This window comes from Triticum aestivum, chromosome 7D, assembly GCF_018294505.1.
Source record: "Triticum aestivum cultivar Chinese Spring chromosome 7D, IWGSC CS RefSeq v2.1, whole genome shotgun sequence".
Classification (NCBI taxonomy): domain Eukaryota; kingdom Viridiplantae; phylum Streptophyta; class Magnoliopsida; order Poales; family Poaceae; genus Triticum; species Triticum aestivum.
Genome location: NC_057814.1, coordinates 164,198,584 through 164,213,775, shown reverse-complemented (window position 1 = coordinate 164,213,775; position 15,192 = coordinate 164,198,584). Strand labels below are relative to the sequence as shown.

Genomic DNA, 15,192 nt, shown 5'->3' with positions numbered 1-15,192 from the left:
GCAGGACAATTTCGACGTGGTGGCTGCCACTCCCTTCGTGCCGCACGTTCAGTTGTTGGGAATTGATGGAGTGGGTCGCCCTCCGGCTGTCGATTCCGTGCAGCGATCGTCCGGAGAAAAATCTTATAGGACCGGGTTGTACTTGTACTCTCCATCGGCTTAGACCCGGTTCACGCATGTGCTGATTTCAGTCTCAAAGCACCGGTCCTAATTGCCACTCAACCTTAATTCCACTCATCCTGATTCCGATGATGTTTTATTTTTTGAGAAAGTTATGATCTATTCATAATCAATTGATGACAGTATATAGTGGATACCGTAGTTAACAAAAATTACAATCAGGTCCATGAACCATGTAGCGACGATTATAAGCAATAGAGTGAGACGAATGTATGTTGTCGTCATTGCCACTTCATCAACGGAGCCGGGTAAACCTTATTATAGTAGACAGTCAGCAATTCATCATGCTAAGCGACACAAGACCAACGTAGCAGAGCAACAACCAACACGGACGAAGAGAGTCGTACATTAGAAGGATCAAAACTGTAAACACATGAATAATAACTAGATTAAAACAAATCCACTAAAGTATAATATCGACCGACTCCCGTGAGTCGACAGAGACACGCCTTCACATGCACTTGATGAGTTAGACGCATCGTCGGGATGGGATTAAATGTGAGGGATGTTATTCCCACTGAGGGACAGAGTTGCTGCCACATAGCACCAACTGAGACACCGAACCTAATAAGAACGAGAGCGGGATACCTCCTGGCGGGGTGAGGGGCGAGGTCCTTCGCACCTGCATAGCCCAAAGTCCATCGGAGGCGGGAGGACTGGCGGTGGCGTCAAAGGGCAAAGGACAAAACCTAATCGCCTAGGAGTATTTTTTTCTATGGTGTAGAAAAGAACGTAGCCATGTTTTTGTGGTTGTCACTAGGGGTATCATGTCTTTCTTTGACAACCTGTAAAACCTCATCTTTTTTTTTTAAGGATCCCTAAAACCTCATCTCGTGATGTACAAGGAAACATTGTTGTTGTAGTTCGTCGATCAATATTTTTTGATACAGTTTCTTTTCTTTTCTCCTTTGATTAGACATATCTTTTGTCGTGTATTACTTTGCTTTTCACCGACATGACTCTCTTTGTGTGTCTTGTTGTTGGTTGTGTACATCCTAATCATACAGAGGTTTAATATGCACTCATTGTGTTTATATCTCCTCAGTGTTTCATTTTAAGTTAATAAAATTCATTCTTTAATGAGAAAAACAATGAAACATCAACATTCCGTTTATATTCTACTGAGTTATTTCAACGAACAAAGACTCTAGAAGCACAATCTACACGCTACGAAGATTTTGTTTTCTCTGAAAACACCTCTCATTAATTAATTAATTTGAAAGTTATTACAATCATTTCATACAGTATTGACCATGCAGGGCGAAAATCTATTATAAAGAATACTCTCTGACCTCCCTTCGTCCCAAAATTCTTGTCTTATATTTGTCTAAATATGGATGTATCAAGTCACGTTTTAGTATTAGATACATCCGTATCCGGATGAATCTAAGACAAGAATTTTGGGACGGAGGGAGTATTATCAAAGCTAAATTTCCCAATCTGGTGTGCAGCCTCATTAGCCCTCCGATTAATTTTCTTCAGCTTAAAATTCTGGAGAAGTTTAGAGATGGATAAAACTTCCTTCTTCAGATCTACAAGGGGTGACCTGTAAGGTTTTTCATTTGAAGGGAAAGAAATCGCAAAAGAGCAGCCGGTGGTTTACGAAGACTAATCTCTACTCCTAATGTCTCAGTTGGTAGTTTCTGTTCCGGGTTTATTTTCGTCCCACCACTTTCGTCCGGTTTTTTTCCTCTCCCCTCCCCCCACCCCACGCATGCAGCCCAAAAAAAAGACGTTGCAAAAAAAACAAAGCCTATCGATCCCCTCGAGGACACAGCGCCGCCCTCATGCGATCTCAGAGGTCACAGCGCCGCCTCCCCTCTATCGCCAACTCCGACGTACGATCTTGCCGCCACCGACCTCCTAGAGGAGACGTCGCCCGCGGACGTCCGGGATCGCCGCCGCGGACTTAAGGGATCAACGTCGCCGACCTCCCAGAGGAGACGCCGCCGCCGCCGACCTCTGAGGGGAGACGCCGCCGCCACCTCCGCTAAACCCTAGGCATCCACCACCGTGCTCCCGCCGTCGGGTTCCGCCTGCGTTCGCCACCATGCGATCGCCTTCCTCCCTCAGGTTCATCTTCCCTCTTTTCTCTGTTTGGATCAAGACGGAGAGAATCAGATCTGAGATGGAGAGAATCAGATCAGGATAGAGAGACGGAGATGAGGATTGAGGCCATGGGATCCCTTGTTAAAATTGAGAGGGAGGGAGGGAGGGAAAGGGTATCCTTGTGCAGGGCTGTGCGGACCTCGTTCAGTTCATGATGCATTGCCTCGTTCAGTTTTTGCTATGTTCTTAAACTGTTCTTCTTTTCATGTACTAATGTATGTCCTGCTAGGAGTAGTACCACCGTAGTCTTCTTTCTCTGTACTCCAAAATCTGAAAGAGGATGTCAATTATGTGATCGGAAAGATACCACCTATATAAAAAGAAAAGTAACCAGTCGTCATCACTACAAGGTATTCAAGTAAGGAAGCATGCGTTTGTTGAGTTATGCAAGGCCATGCTTCCGTGTTTTGTGTGGATGCTAGAACGCACATGCATCTTATCTTCTTGCTTCTTTATACCAAATTTTGGTATTTTATCTTTTTAACTGACAGAACCACTCTATATTTGTCGGCATGGAAATTGGAATAGATATTGTAGATCCAGTGTGAGAATATCATAGCTGCGCTAAGTAAATGTACTATTGTTTAGAATGATAGTCTCACTATTTTTTTTTTAAGTTAGGATGGTTTGCCTTACTAATTGTACAGTTTTAATTTTTTTGTTGTTGTTCAATTTGCTCTCTGCCATATTATTCTATTTTTGAGAGTTCATGAAGTCATTCTGAAATGTTATTTTTCATGTTGCTCAGCTCGTTTTCTCTATGCTCTGTCAGGCTGCAACAGCCTAAGTTTCTATTTTCTATCTGGGCTCCACTGGCAGTAGTAGGATGCTCATTGGCAACCCAAGGTGTGTATACCCCTACTTCCCCAAGGTACTCAAGCCCCATGCCTGGGGCGACTTCAGCCACTGGACAATAGTTCCGCCTTAATTTGTTCCATATATGTGTTGCAGTATCAATGCATTTTCCATTCAACATTCTAAAGATTTTTGTTCACAGATGTGTGCTGCTGTGAGGCATGTAGCACCACTTCTCCTGACTGCTATAATCAGTGGAAGATCTCATGACATGGTATGTGGTTCATGTTTTCTGTACCTCTTGATATTTGACTTTGTGAAACTAACTGAATTGTACTAAAGATAGGCGTCATGGTCTCATGGAATGGACATCATGGGGCTTATTAGGAACTCTGAGTTTAGCGGGCACCATGCCGAAAGGTGAAGCAACTTTTGGTATTTTGTTATAGCACGATTTGTTCTTCTGTTTCCTAAACTTGATCGCTCACTTGCTTTCTTTCACATGGTAAAGAGGTCAATCTCTTCCAATACACAATCGCTGAGGTATGTATCAATGTCTAAAGGTTAAAAAAGACCCAGGTTACACCATATGGTTTAGGTTGCTCACCTTGGTGGCTGACTAGGCGTTCAAAAATCTTAGTGAGAGTATAAAGGACATTGTTGATGGTGCAATAATGGAACCCAACAAGTTGTGTGTGTGTGTGTGTGTCGCACGACCTGGGAGTCTACATCTAAGAGTTCCTTTCAGTTTTCTATCAGAAACATTTCTTTATAAAAGTTCTGTTGGACACTTATCTTCTCTTTACTTATCGTTTTGTGGGACTACGAAAAAGTTCATCTGTGTGTAACTACAGGGTTCTCGAAGTCCTCCCTCTCATTGACAGGGTGAAAGTTGTGGAATTTTTGCTTTAACTGCCTGGAGTAAGATGACAGGACATACAAAGATGCATTCAAGGTAAGCTCCAGTGAAATTAGGTGTTCATAAGACAATTCTTTCAAGTTGCGACCTACATTGTGGTGTCTCCGTTCATCAAGTTTTGAGCACCAGCTCCAGTGAAATTAGATGTTCATCCAGCCATACTCCTAGGTGGATTTCTTTGGTGTGCTTATTATTGTGTAGTTAGTGGTTATGCACATGCCTCATCATCTGATATTTCTGCAGTAGTTACTGAAAGCAATCTGAGGACAAAGCTTTGATTGTTGTTGTAGTTGAAGATTCAGAGTTGCAAGGCAGGCACAGTTAACAGGGATAAGAAACTATAGAAGATTTATCAAACCAGATATATGGACTTGGTTATGCACTGAATCATTGTGGAGGATCTCAGGTAATTAGGCCATACAACAAAATTAAATTTTACTTGCTTTTAAATGTTTAGGGGGCAGATGATGTTTCATATGCTAGACTGAAGTACGCACCTTTTAAGAGTATCACTGATACTCCAGTCACCCATAAAAATGGAAGTACTGAAAATTAGTTTGCAAGGAAAATAACTAAATAGTGAGTCCGAGCAAACCTACTGCCTAGATTACATGAGATCATTTTAGCTCTAAGAGTTTCTTTTATCTTTTTTTATATTCTGGTAAACATGTGGGTGAATAACTGTTAGAAATTGTTCTATATGTACATGTGCATTCTACTAGAACTGATGCTTGAAAGAATAAAAATTTCTATAATATTTGTAAGCCAAGCGGTGGAAAATCTCTCTCCTCACAGTAGATTACCATCGTCTACGTATCTGCTTTGTCGAAACAGAGTCCACAGGTTTACTCATGTCATCTGTTTTTTGTTGTTTGAGGGAAGGTTTGTTAGGAGCCCATCTCTTCTGCAGCAAGCCCTGCAGAAAGAGAGCTAGATATAATGGTACTTGCTAGCCTTTTAATGGACACTTCCTTTTGGCCTTTTTTAGTTTCTCTAATTAGGTAAGATACTTCAATGAGTGAGAATTTTTTGTTCCCTCCCTTTTTCATTGTCTTTTGAGTTTTGCTTTGTGGTGAGAGGAGGATAGAGATACCCAATTGCCGTGGGGATCAGAGATTAGGTGAGGTCACATTGTTTGTCTCGGCTTTACAGTGTGAGGTAAAGGAAGAAAATAAAGTAATGTTAGAATATTGCAATCATATATCTGGACATATCTCTACTCCTAATGGAGCAGTTGGAAAACAAAAGCCGGGAGAAGTATGTCCCCTCCGTCCTCCTCCTGCGACGCGCGTCACGAGAGAAACCCTTGCGCCGCCGCCGCCGGGACCCCCTCCTCCTCCCCTTCTCCCCTCCCCTGCCGCCGCCTGCGAGCAAGGCCGGGCGAAGCCCGGTCGGCTCCGGTGGTGTGTGTGTGGGGGGGTCTTCCCTTCACCGTGTGGCCGCGTGTGGCGCAGGATGGCGTGGCCGGCGAAGGCGCCATGCGAGTAGGGGGCACGACGACGTGGCATCTGAGTGTGGGGTGGCGACGCCTGGCCAGGTGCTCGTACGGGTGGCTCTACGGCGGGGGTGGCTGCGATGTTGCCGGCGGCTGCGTTTGTGCGCGCCCAGATCTGGCAGCGGCTGCGCCCGCGCGTTGCGCTGGCTCAGCGGTGGCCTGGGTGGCTCGGCACGCGCGGGAGCTCGGCGGGCGGCGGCTTGGGTCGCCGCTGCACCTCGTCATCCGGCTGTGTGGTCACTGGTGGTGGATAGCGGCCGCTGGTGAGATTCATCTTGTCCAGCCACGGCGCAGGTCTGAGTGCGGTTCCAATCCAGCCCCTGCTGAGCTTGCACATGTCGCGACATAGGGCTGGACCTTTCCCAGTGATGGCCACAGTTGAGGGATGGATCCGACGCCGGGAGGGCCACGGAACCATCCTTGCCTCCTGTCAGGTGGCGCACCGGGGAGCTCGTCCTTGCATGGCCTGGCGGGATGGGGCGGTGGCGGCCGAGTGCGGCCGGCCCGGGGGTGGGCCTCGGACCTGGGGACCGTCCAAGGGCAGGGAAGGAGGTGCCTTCCCGCCCGTCTCTTTGCCTGTCATGGCTGCAAGCTTCGGTAGGGGATGGTGTCGGGACCATGGGTGTTGGGGCGGCGGCCCTGGAGGTGGGAGGCGTGGGCTCATGGGCGGAGCTCACAGCTCGGGTGTGAGCTAGCTGCCGTGACCGTGCGGGGGTGTGGTGGTCAGGGTGCGACAACCGGAGGGGTAGGTCCGGCAGGCCTGGTTTGTTGTGCCTCGCCTCGGGGGCTGTGAGGACTTCCCGGGGTGAAAACCTGCTTTGGCTCTGCCAAGCCGACGGCGACGTCGCCTATGGGCGGAACCTCCTTCTTGAAGGCGTCGTCGCGGCTCCTATACATGCTCCGATTGCTCCGAAGGAAACCTTGATCTTGGGATCGGGCGGTGGTGATACTCCTGTGTCGTGCCCTTCTTGAAGGCACCGCCTTGAAGTGTTCGGCTTGTCGTGCATAGCTCTCTCTCTCTCTCTCTCTCTCTCTCTCTCTCTCTCTCTTCGCGGTGACTCGCTCACGGTTGAGGTCTGCGGAGACTACAAGTGGTGCTATCCCTGCCTACATGTAGTTGCTTAGAGTGGATGGGGGTGATCTAGCAGTTCATATACACCTTTGTATCTTGCCTTGTGTGTGTGTTGTGGGGTGAGTTGTATGTGTTGGTTTGTATGGTGATCGTTGCTTTATGTATAAAGCGGGGCACGAGCCTTTTTCGGTAATGAAGCATTTGGTTGTCTCCGTTCCGGGTTTTTTTCGTCCCACCTCCCACCTTCGTCTGGTTTTAGGTTGAATTCTTGTTCTCTAGATCCACCTTCACCGACAGCACGCGCTTGTCTGTGACCTCCCACCAGCAGCGCCTTGAGGTCACCCACAAAAGCGACCAAGCAATTCCACGTTGTCACCCTCTACTACTTCACCAACGACATCGAGGAGGTCGTGGGTGAGAGCTATTGTCCTCCTTGGAGAACATGCTCGTGCCCCATGCGTACGAAGAAGAGCTAAGACACTCGCATGGGTGCTCAAGGAAATACACCAGATTGAGCGAGGTTAGATTAAAGTTTCTTCATTCTTCACTAGCTTTTCTTGTGCCTTTAGGTATTTCAGATAAGTATCGTATGCTGCCTACAACATGTAAGGGAAGCCAAAAATGATTACAAAATATTTATGCTTCTTCATAGTTGTCCATTTGGTTCTAAACTTTGTTGAGTGGCAGACATATTTTACATTAATTAATAAATAATGTTGCTGCACACGTGAGTTGGTTTGCAATGAAGTTGGCAGGTAGACATGTTTTTGTTGAATAAATATTTTTCATAAATACGGGGGCATGAAGATAATCTATTCTTTCTTTACTCCATTGACAATGGGACAATGTTCTTTTTGTGTTTCAGAGTAAAAAAACAGACTCTAATCTGAATCTGACGAGTAAAAAAATATCGTTGTGTTTCAGAGTGTTACACAATTTATCAACAAGAGCAAAGACTCTAATCTGATGATGTAGGACAGCTTTAATGTGACAGAGGATCATGGTGGTCGATGGATTGTGCACCCGGTAGTAGACTAAGAAAGGAACATTATTTATGGAACACAATAATATTCAGAGCAGCCCTGCACTATGTGAGATTTAGAAGGTATTCAAATTAGTGTTTGTTGATAACTGCAAATTCTGTGTGTCCGAGTTTCATATTTTTCTATCCCTGTCAACGTACTAAGCCGTTGTTCTTTGATGTGCAGTTGGTACTGCCGGCGGATGCATCCATCTGCTAATCTCCTGGCACCGCGTAGACGGAGCCAAACGAGTTGGGGCCTCCAGCCGGCTGGTAGTGGACAACAACACCGGGTTTGTTAATTACTCAACAAGTCACAGATTGATCTCTTTTTTGATTGGTTTGGTGTGGATTATCAGGCCTGCCGCGCAATCATAGATTTATCTTTTGCTTTATGTGGGTGGACAGAAACACCCTTTCTAAAGTTTTGTAGGTATTGTAATGAAGCACAGTAACACACTCCAGCATTCATTCTTTGCTTGATATTAGCAAACAATGTAAAATAACCAAGCTCACAACATTCTAAAGCGGTCTATTAGCTACTTCAGCAGACAACAGACAGAAAGAAGTAAGCAGTATTTGATTTGCTCATACCCGTGGAGGCATCGAATTCTGCCCAAAGTTTGTCGCAGCACTTGTGGTCAGCGGCGAGGATGAGCACCCACACCCGCTCCTTGTTGCCGGCCTCTGCATCCTCCTCCCTCGAAGCGGGTCTATGCGGGGAGTTGATCTAGAATATCCTATTGTTAGATATAACAAATAGGTGACAAGAAATAAACAAGAACTATGTAGTACAATATATGTGTCACACAGTATACTTTGAAAATGTGTAATTTGAGATTCTGATATAGATGTGGGCCTGTAACACACCTTGAACATGCAGTAAAAATTGTTGTTTACAGTCTGATTTCTAAACCTGATGAAAACCCCTATTTAAAAAGGATTTAATAGAATTTGTAGTGATTCTTTTGTCAGATTGATAATATATTGCAAATTATGCTTGATGGTTAATTTCTTGGCATAAAAGGTGCTTATTTGAAATTTGGTTACTACTGAAATTTTGTCAAGATACTTGGACTTTCATTGTTCAGTCAGGTCCCAATCAAGAGTTAACCTGAGACAATAGAAAGTACTGTCTGCGTAATTATTGATGGTTCTGGAATAAGGATTAAACCAAATCAACCAAACAAATCCTCGAGGATGCCTTTTTTGGTAGCTAGCCAGGTTAAACTTTCCAATCCGTGCTCAGCCCTGTACTCATAGGTCCATTGTTTCAATATTTATGAAGCACCACATTTCCAATACATTTATTAAGCACCCTACCAATGTCAAATTTTCAGATCTTGCGTACTTTCTTGTGGTACATGCCTACAAATTTTTGTACAGTCTATAAAAAAAGACGACTATCCGGTCTAATCATAAACGTAGCCTAATCATAAAAAATGAAGTACACAAAAAACTTCATAAACATAGTTGCTACAGTTTTTTATTAACCTTTTTTTTACAATCTTTCAGATTATTCAGAAAACGAGTTACACAATTTTTTATTTAGAAAGAGTTACCACCATTTTTTTTAGAAACAACTTTCATGTTCTTCTTTAGAAACATTTTTTACCACTATTATGAAAATATCTTCAGATTAAAGATTACAGCTGCAAAAAATATAATAGCTGCATGATGGTTAATCAAATCAAGGATGGTCAAGAACTTGCAGATGCTACGTTTTTTATTTTGAAGTTAAGTCTCAACTTGGAGCATTTGAGAAATCTCACCGCCAAGTCGACATCCAGCAATGGCATCTAGAGCACAAAGGTCTAAAATTGAAAAGTACACAATCTGTCGAAATGCTCTCACCATCTCATGAAATTGGTGTGCTCGGTGAGGCAGAGGACGATGGTGTAGTGCTGCCGAAGCTCGGTACTTCCTTCGCTGCACTGTGCTTGCTCTTCTAGGTGTCATCCAACGTTGCCCTTGCGCGCATCCGCATCAGTCTCCAACCTTGTTACAATTAATATATTAACGCCCATTGCTTCAAAGGGATATATATGAAAAGACAACAGAATAGAAAACCATAGAAACATGGTGGAAATGACTAAACAGAATTACTATATGCACATCTTTGTAGAGAAGGTAAAAAAAAGAAATTTCTTCCTCTGCTCCAAGTGTGACACCTCTGAATCTTTCAGTTGTAGAAGAAGACAGAATGGAGAATAGACTAATCTGCCTTCTCGTTTTGAAGATCACAACAACATTTACTACATCACAATGCACAAGAACCTAATGGTTACGTCAAACAGAGTTTGGAAATCAACAATCATGAGTTGTGAGATAACAAAATAATCACATCTGACTTGGTCACTCAAAAGAACTTATGCAGGTGAGAACCCTTACTGTGCTACTGCTAACGCCATAATTTATTTGATTCAAGTGGAGAGCTTTTTTATTCCTACAAAGCTCAAAATATATAGCATTTTTCAGAGAAAGGTAACAGCCTCAACAGATTCTAGATAAGAAAAGGTCACAAAAGTGCATGAAGCTGGATTTGAGAGTGAGACTGAGAAGAAAACACTACGGGGTAATCAAAGTACAACAGGTGATTCAAATAGAATGTTTAGGATACATATGTTTACAGTTGAGTTTCAGTTCGTAGAAATATGAAGTTTGGTACATCTGGACTGAAACAAAGCTCAAAAAATTGTACCTTCGCTGTGTGATTTCCCTGTCAAATACCGAGCATACTATCAGTAGGCTGTGTAGCAGGCCAACAGGCAGCAAGCCAGCAACTCAGCCTGGGTTGGCCAGACCGACGGCACGGCTCAGCTTGAGGTAGAAATCCTCAAGTCGCCCTCGGCTCCGGAAATCGCCCTGGGATGGCTAGATCCACGGCGCGGCTCGCCGACGGCCGGATCCGGCTGCTCACCGCGACACCTGGTCTCACCACTGCTCACTGGACCCGGCCGAAACAGATAACCGTGGCAGGGACCGAGGAGTGGAGGGGATGGGAGGCGGCAGGGTGTGCCAAGGTGGGGAGTTGTGGCGGCTGGGATGGCGTGGCGGAGAGGGTTGGCGGCGGCGACGATGTGGCGGAGAGAACGAGCGAGAGGGGTGAGAGAGTGTGGTCTTGCAGAGGGGTGCCATGGGGTGAGAGAGTGAGAGGGTGGCTGCCGTGAGGATAAGTTGGGATAGGTGGAAAAACTAATTTGGTTTGTCTCTTTTGTTTTACATATTTACATGATTAACAACTTGGTTCTTTCTTAAACCACATTACACAGTACATGTGGAGCCTGGCACTACATCCAGCACCCAACATGTAACAAAGCAGGATCTAGATAGTGAGTTCAGTTTAAATTAGCATAAATTAACAAGCAAGCATGACATTATTTATACAACAGATCCACAGCAATGTTAAACTCCTAGACTATGCTCGGCGCGGCTTGGCAGGGAGAGGAGGATGTGGGTGGCGCGAGAGGTTGTCGGGCAGAGGAGGAGGTCAGCAACGATGTGGCGGAGAGAGGATGATGTACGTGACACCATCAAGGGATTAGAGGGAAAGGAGACATGACAACTGGCGTGGAGAGGAGGTGTCGAACGACGCCATGGAAGGAAGAGGAGGATGAGGACCATCGAAGTTGTGGAGGAAAGAGGAGGGGGCTGTTGGGGATCGTTGCAGAATTTAAAATTTTTCTATGCATCACCAAGATCCATCTATGGAGTTTACTAGCAACTAGAGGGAAGGAGTGCATCTACATACCCTTGTAGATCGCGAGCGGAAGCGTTCAAGTGAACGGAGTTGATGGAGTCGTACTCGTCGTGATCCAAATCACCGATGACCGAGCGCCGAACGGACGGCACCTCCGCGTTCAACACACGTACGGAGCAGTGACGTCTCCTTCTTCTTGATCCAGCAAGGGGGAAGGAGAGGTTGATGGAGATCCAGCAGCACGACGGCGTGGTGGTGGAAGTAGTGGGGATCCCGGCAGGGCTTCGCCAAGCGCAAGCGGGAGGGAGAGGTGTCACGGGAGGGAGAGGGAGGCGCCAGGGTCTGTGGTGCGGCTGCCCTCCCCCCCACTATATATAGGGGCCCTGGGGGGGAGCCGGCCCCCTGGAGATCCCATCTGAGGGGGGGCGGCGGCCAAGGGGGTGGCTTGCCCCCCAAGCCAAGTGGGGCGCCCCCCACCCCCAGGGTTTCCAACACTAGGCGCAGGGGAGGCCCAAGGGGGGCGCACCAGCCCACCAGTGGCTGGTTCCCCTCCCCACTTCAGCCCATGGGGCCCTCCGGGACAGGTGGCCCCACCCGGTGGACCCCCGGGACCCTTTCGGTGGTTCCGGTACAATACCGGTAACCCCCGAAACTTTCCCGGTGGCCGAAACTAGACTTCCTATATATAATTCTTCACCTCCGGACCATTCCGGAACTCCTCGTGACGTCCGGGATCTCATCCGGGACTCCGAGAAACTTTCGGGTTTCCGCATACTAATATCTCTACAACCCTAGCGTCACCGAACCTTAAGTGTGTAGACCCTACGGGTTCGGGAGACATGCAGCCATGACCGAGACGACTCTCCGGTCAATAACCAACAGCGGGATCTGGATACCCATGTTGGCTCCCACATGTTCCACGATGATCTCATCGGATGAACCACGATGTCGAGGATTCAATCAATCCCGTATACAATTCCCTTTGTCAGTCGGTACGTTACTTGCCCGAGATTCGATCGTCGGTATCCCAATACCTTGTTCAATCTCGTTACCGGCAAGTCACTTTACTCGTACCGTAATGCATGATCCCGTGACAAACCACTTGGTCACTTTGAGCTCATTATGATGATGCATTACCGAGTGTGCCCAGAGATACCTCTCCGTCATACGGAGTGACAAATCCCAGTCTCGATCTGTGTCAACCCAACAGACACTTTCAGAGATACCTGTAGTGTACCTTTATAGTCACCCAGTTACGTTGTGACGTTTGGTACACCCAAAGCACTCCTACGGCATCTGGGAGTTACACGATCTCATGGTCTAAGGAAATGATACTTGACATTGGAAAAGCTCTAGCAAACGAACTACACGATCTTTGTGCTATGCTTAGGATTGGGTCTTGTCCATCACATCATTCTCCTAATGATGTGATCCCGTTATCAATGACATCCAATGTCCATAGTCAGGAAACCATGACTATCTGTTGATCAACGAGCTAGTCAACTAGAGGCTTACTAGGGACACGTTGTGGTCTATGTATTCACACATGTATTACGATTTCCGGATAACACAATTATAGCATGAACAATGGACAATTATCATGAACAAGGAAATATAATAATAACCCTTTTATTATTGCCTCTAGGGCATATTTCCAACAGTCTCCCACTTGCACTAGAGTCAATAATCTAGTTACATTGTGATGAATCGAACACCCATAGAGTTCTGGTGTTGATCATGTTTTGCTCTAGGGAGAGGTTTAGTCAACGGGTCTGCTACATTCAGGTCCGTATGTACTTTACAAATATCTATGTCTCCATTTTGAACACTTTCACGAATGGAGTTGAAGCGACGCTTGATATGCCTGGTCTTCCTGTGAAACCTGGGCTCCTTGGCAAGGGCAATAGCTCCAGTGTTGTCACAGAAGAGAGTCATCGGGCCCGACGCATTGGGAATCACCCCTAGGTCGGTAATGAACTCCTTCATCCAGATTGCTTCTTGTGCCGCCTCTGAGGCCGCCATGTACTCCGCTTCACATGTAGATCCCGCCACGACGCTTTGCTTGCAACTGCACCAGCTTACTGCCCCTCCATTCAAAATATACACGTATCCGGTTTGTGACTTAGAGTCATCCAGATCTGTGTCGAAGCTAGCATCGACGTAACCCTTTACGACGAGCTCTTCGTCACCTCCATAAACGAGAAACATATCCTTAGTCCTTTTCAGGTACTTCAGGATATTCTTGACCGCTGTCCAGTGTTCCATGCCGGGATTACTTTGGTACCTTCCTACCAAACTTACGGCAAGGTTTACATCAGGTCTGGTACACAGCATGGCATACATAATAGACCCTATGGCCGAGGCATAGGGGATGACACTCATCTTTTCTCTATCTTCTGCCGTGTTCGGGCATTGAGCCGCGCTCAATTGCACACCTTGCAATAACGGCAAGAACCCCTTCTTGGACTGATCCATATTGAACTTCTTCAATATCTCGTCAAGGTACGTACTCTGTGAAAGACCAATGAGGCATCTTGATCTATCTCTATAGATCTTGATGCCTAATATATAAGCAGCTTCTCCAAGGTCCTTCATTGAAAAACACTTATTCAAATAGGCCTTTATACTTTCCAAGAATTCTATATCATTTCCCATCAATAGTATGTCATCCACATATAATATGAGAAATGCTACAGAGCTCCCACTCACTTTCTTGTAAACACAGGCTTCTCCATAAGTCTGTGTAAACCCAAACGCTTTGATCATCTCATCAAATCGAATGTTCCAACTCCGAGATGCTTGCACCAGCCCATAGATGGAGCGCTGGAGCTTGCATACCTTGTTAGCATTCTTAGGATCGACAAAACCTTCCGGCTGCATCATATACAATTCTTCCTTAAGAAATCCGTTAAGGAATGCCGTTTTGACGTCCATTTGCCATATCTCATAATCATAGAATGCGGCAATTGCTAACATGATTCGGACGGACTTCAGCTTCGCTACGGGTGAGAAAGTCTCATCGTAGTCAACCCCTTGAACTTGTCGATAACCCTTAGCGACAAGTCGAGTCTTATAGATGGTCACATTACCATCCGCGTCTGTCTTCTTATTAAAGATCCATTTATTTTCTATGGCTCGCCGATCATCGGGCAAGTCAGTCAAAGTCCATACTTCGTTTTCATACATGGATCCTATCTCGGATTGCATGGCTTCAAGCCATTTGTTGGAATCCGGGGCCGCCATCGCTTCTTCATAGTTCGAAGGTTCACCGTTGTCTAACAACATGATTTCCAGGACAGGGTTGCCGTACCATTCTGGTGCGGAACGTGTCCTTGTGGACCTACGAAGTTCAGCGGTAACTTGATCCAAACTTCATGATCATCATCATTAACTTCCTCCCCAGTCGGTGCAGGCACCACAGGAACATCTTCCCGCGCTGCGCTACTTTCCGGTTCGGAAGGGGTGACTATCACCTCATCAAGTTCCACTTTCCTCCCACTTATTTCTTTCGAGAGAAACTCTTTCTCCAGAAAGGACCCGTTCTTGGCAACAAAGATCTTGCCTTCGGATCTGAGGTAGAAGGTAAACCCAATGGTTTCCTTGGGGTATCCTATGAAGACGCATTTCTCCGACTTGGGTTCGAGCTTTTCAGGTTGAAGTTTCTTGACATAAGCATCGCATCCCCAAACTTTTAGAAATGACAGCTTAGGTTTCTTCCCAAACCATAATTCATACGGTGTCGTCTCAACGGATTTCGACGGAGCCCTATTTAAAGTGAATGCGGCAGTCTCTAAAGCATAGCCCCAAAATGAGAGCGGTAGATCGGTAAGAGACATCATAGATCGCACCATATCCAATAGAGTGTGATTACGACGTTCGGACACACCATTTCGCTGAGGTG

The 15,192-nt window shown here is 46.0% G+C and overlaps 1 long non-coding RNA gene across 18 annotated transcripts; it reads left to right on the top strand.

Moving 5' to 3' along the window:
• The first annotated feature begins 1,908 nt into the window (after positions 1 to 1,908).
• On the top strand, positions 1,909 to 8,595 carry LOC123163872 (uncharacterized). Of its 18 annotated transcripts, none has more exons than XR_006482034.1 (8): positions 1,909 to 2,253; positions 3,038 to 3,135; positions 3,287 to 3,358; positions 3,431 to 3,504; positions 3,596 to 3,627; positions 3,939 to 4,039; positions 4,294 to 7,675; positions 7,779 to 8,595. It is a non-coding gene; the product is annotated as an uncharacterized lncRNA (long non-coding RNA). The 18 variants fall into 18 exon arrangements; XR_006482031.1 differs by having other exon boundaries at positions 3,427 to 3,504; XR_006482022.1 differs by having other exon boundaries at positions 3,038 to 3,160.
• Positions 8,596 to 15,192: the final 6,597 nt, after the last annotated feature.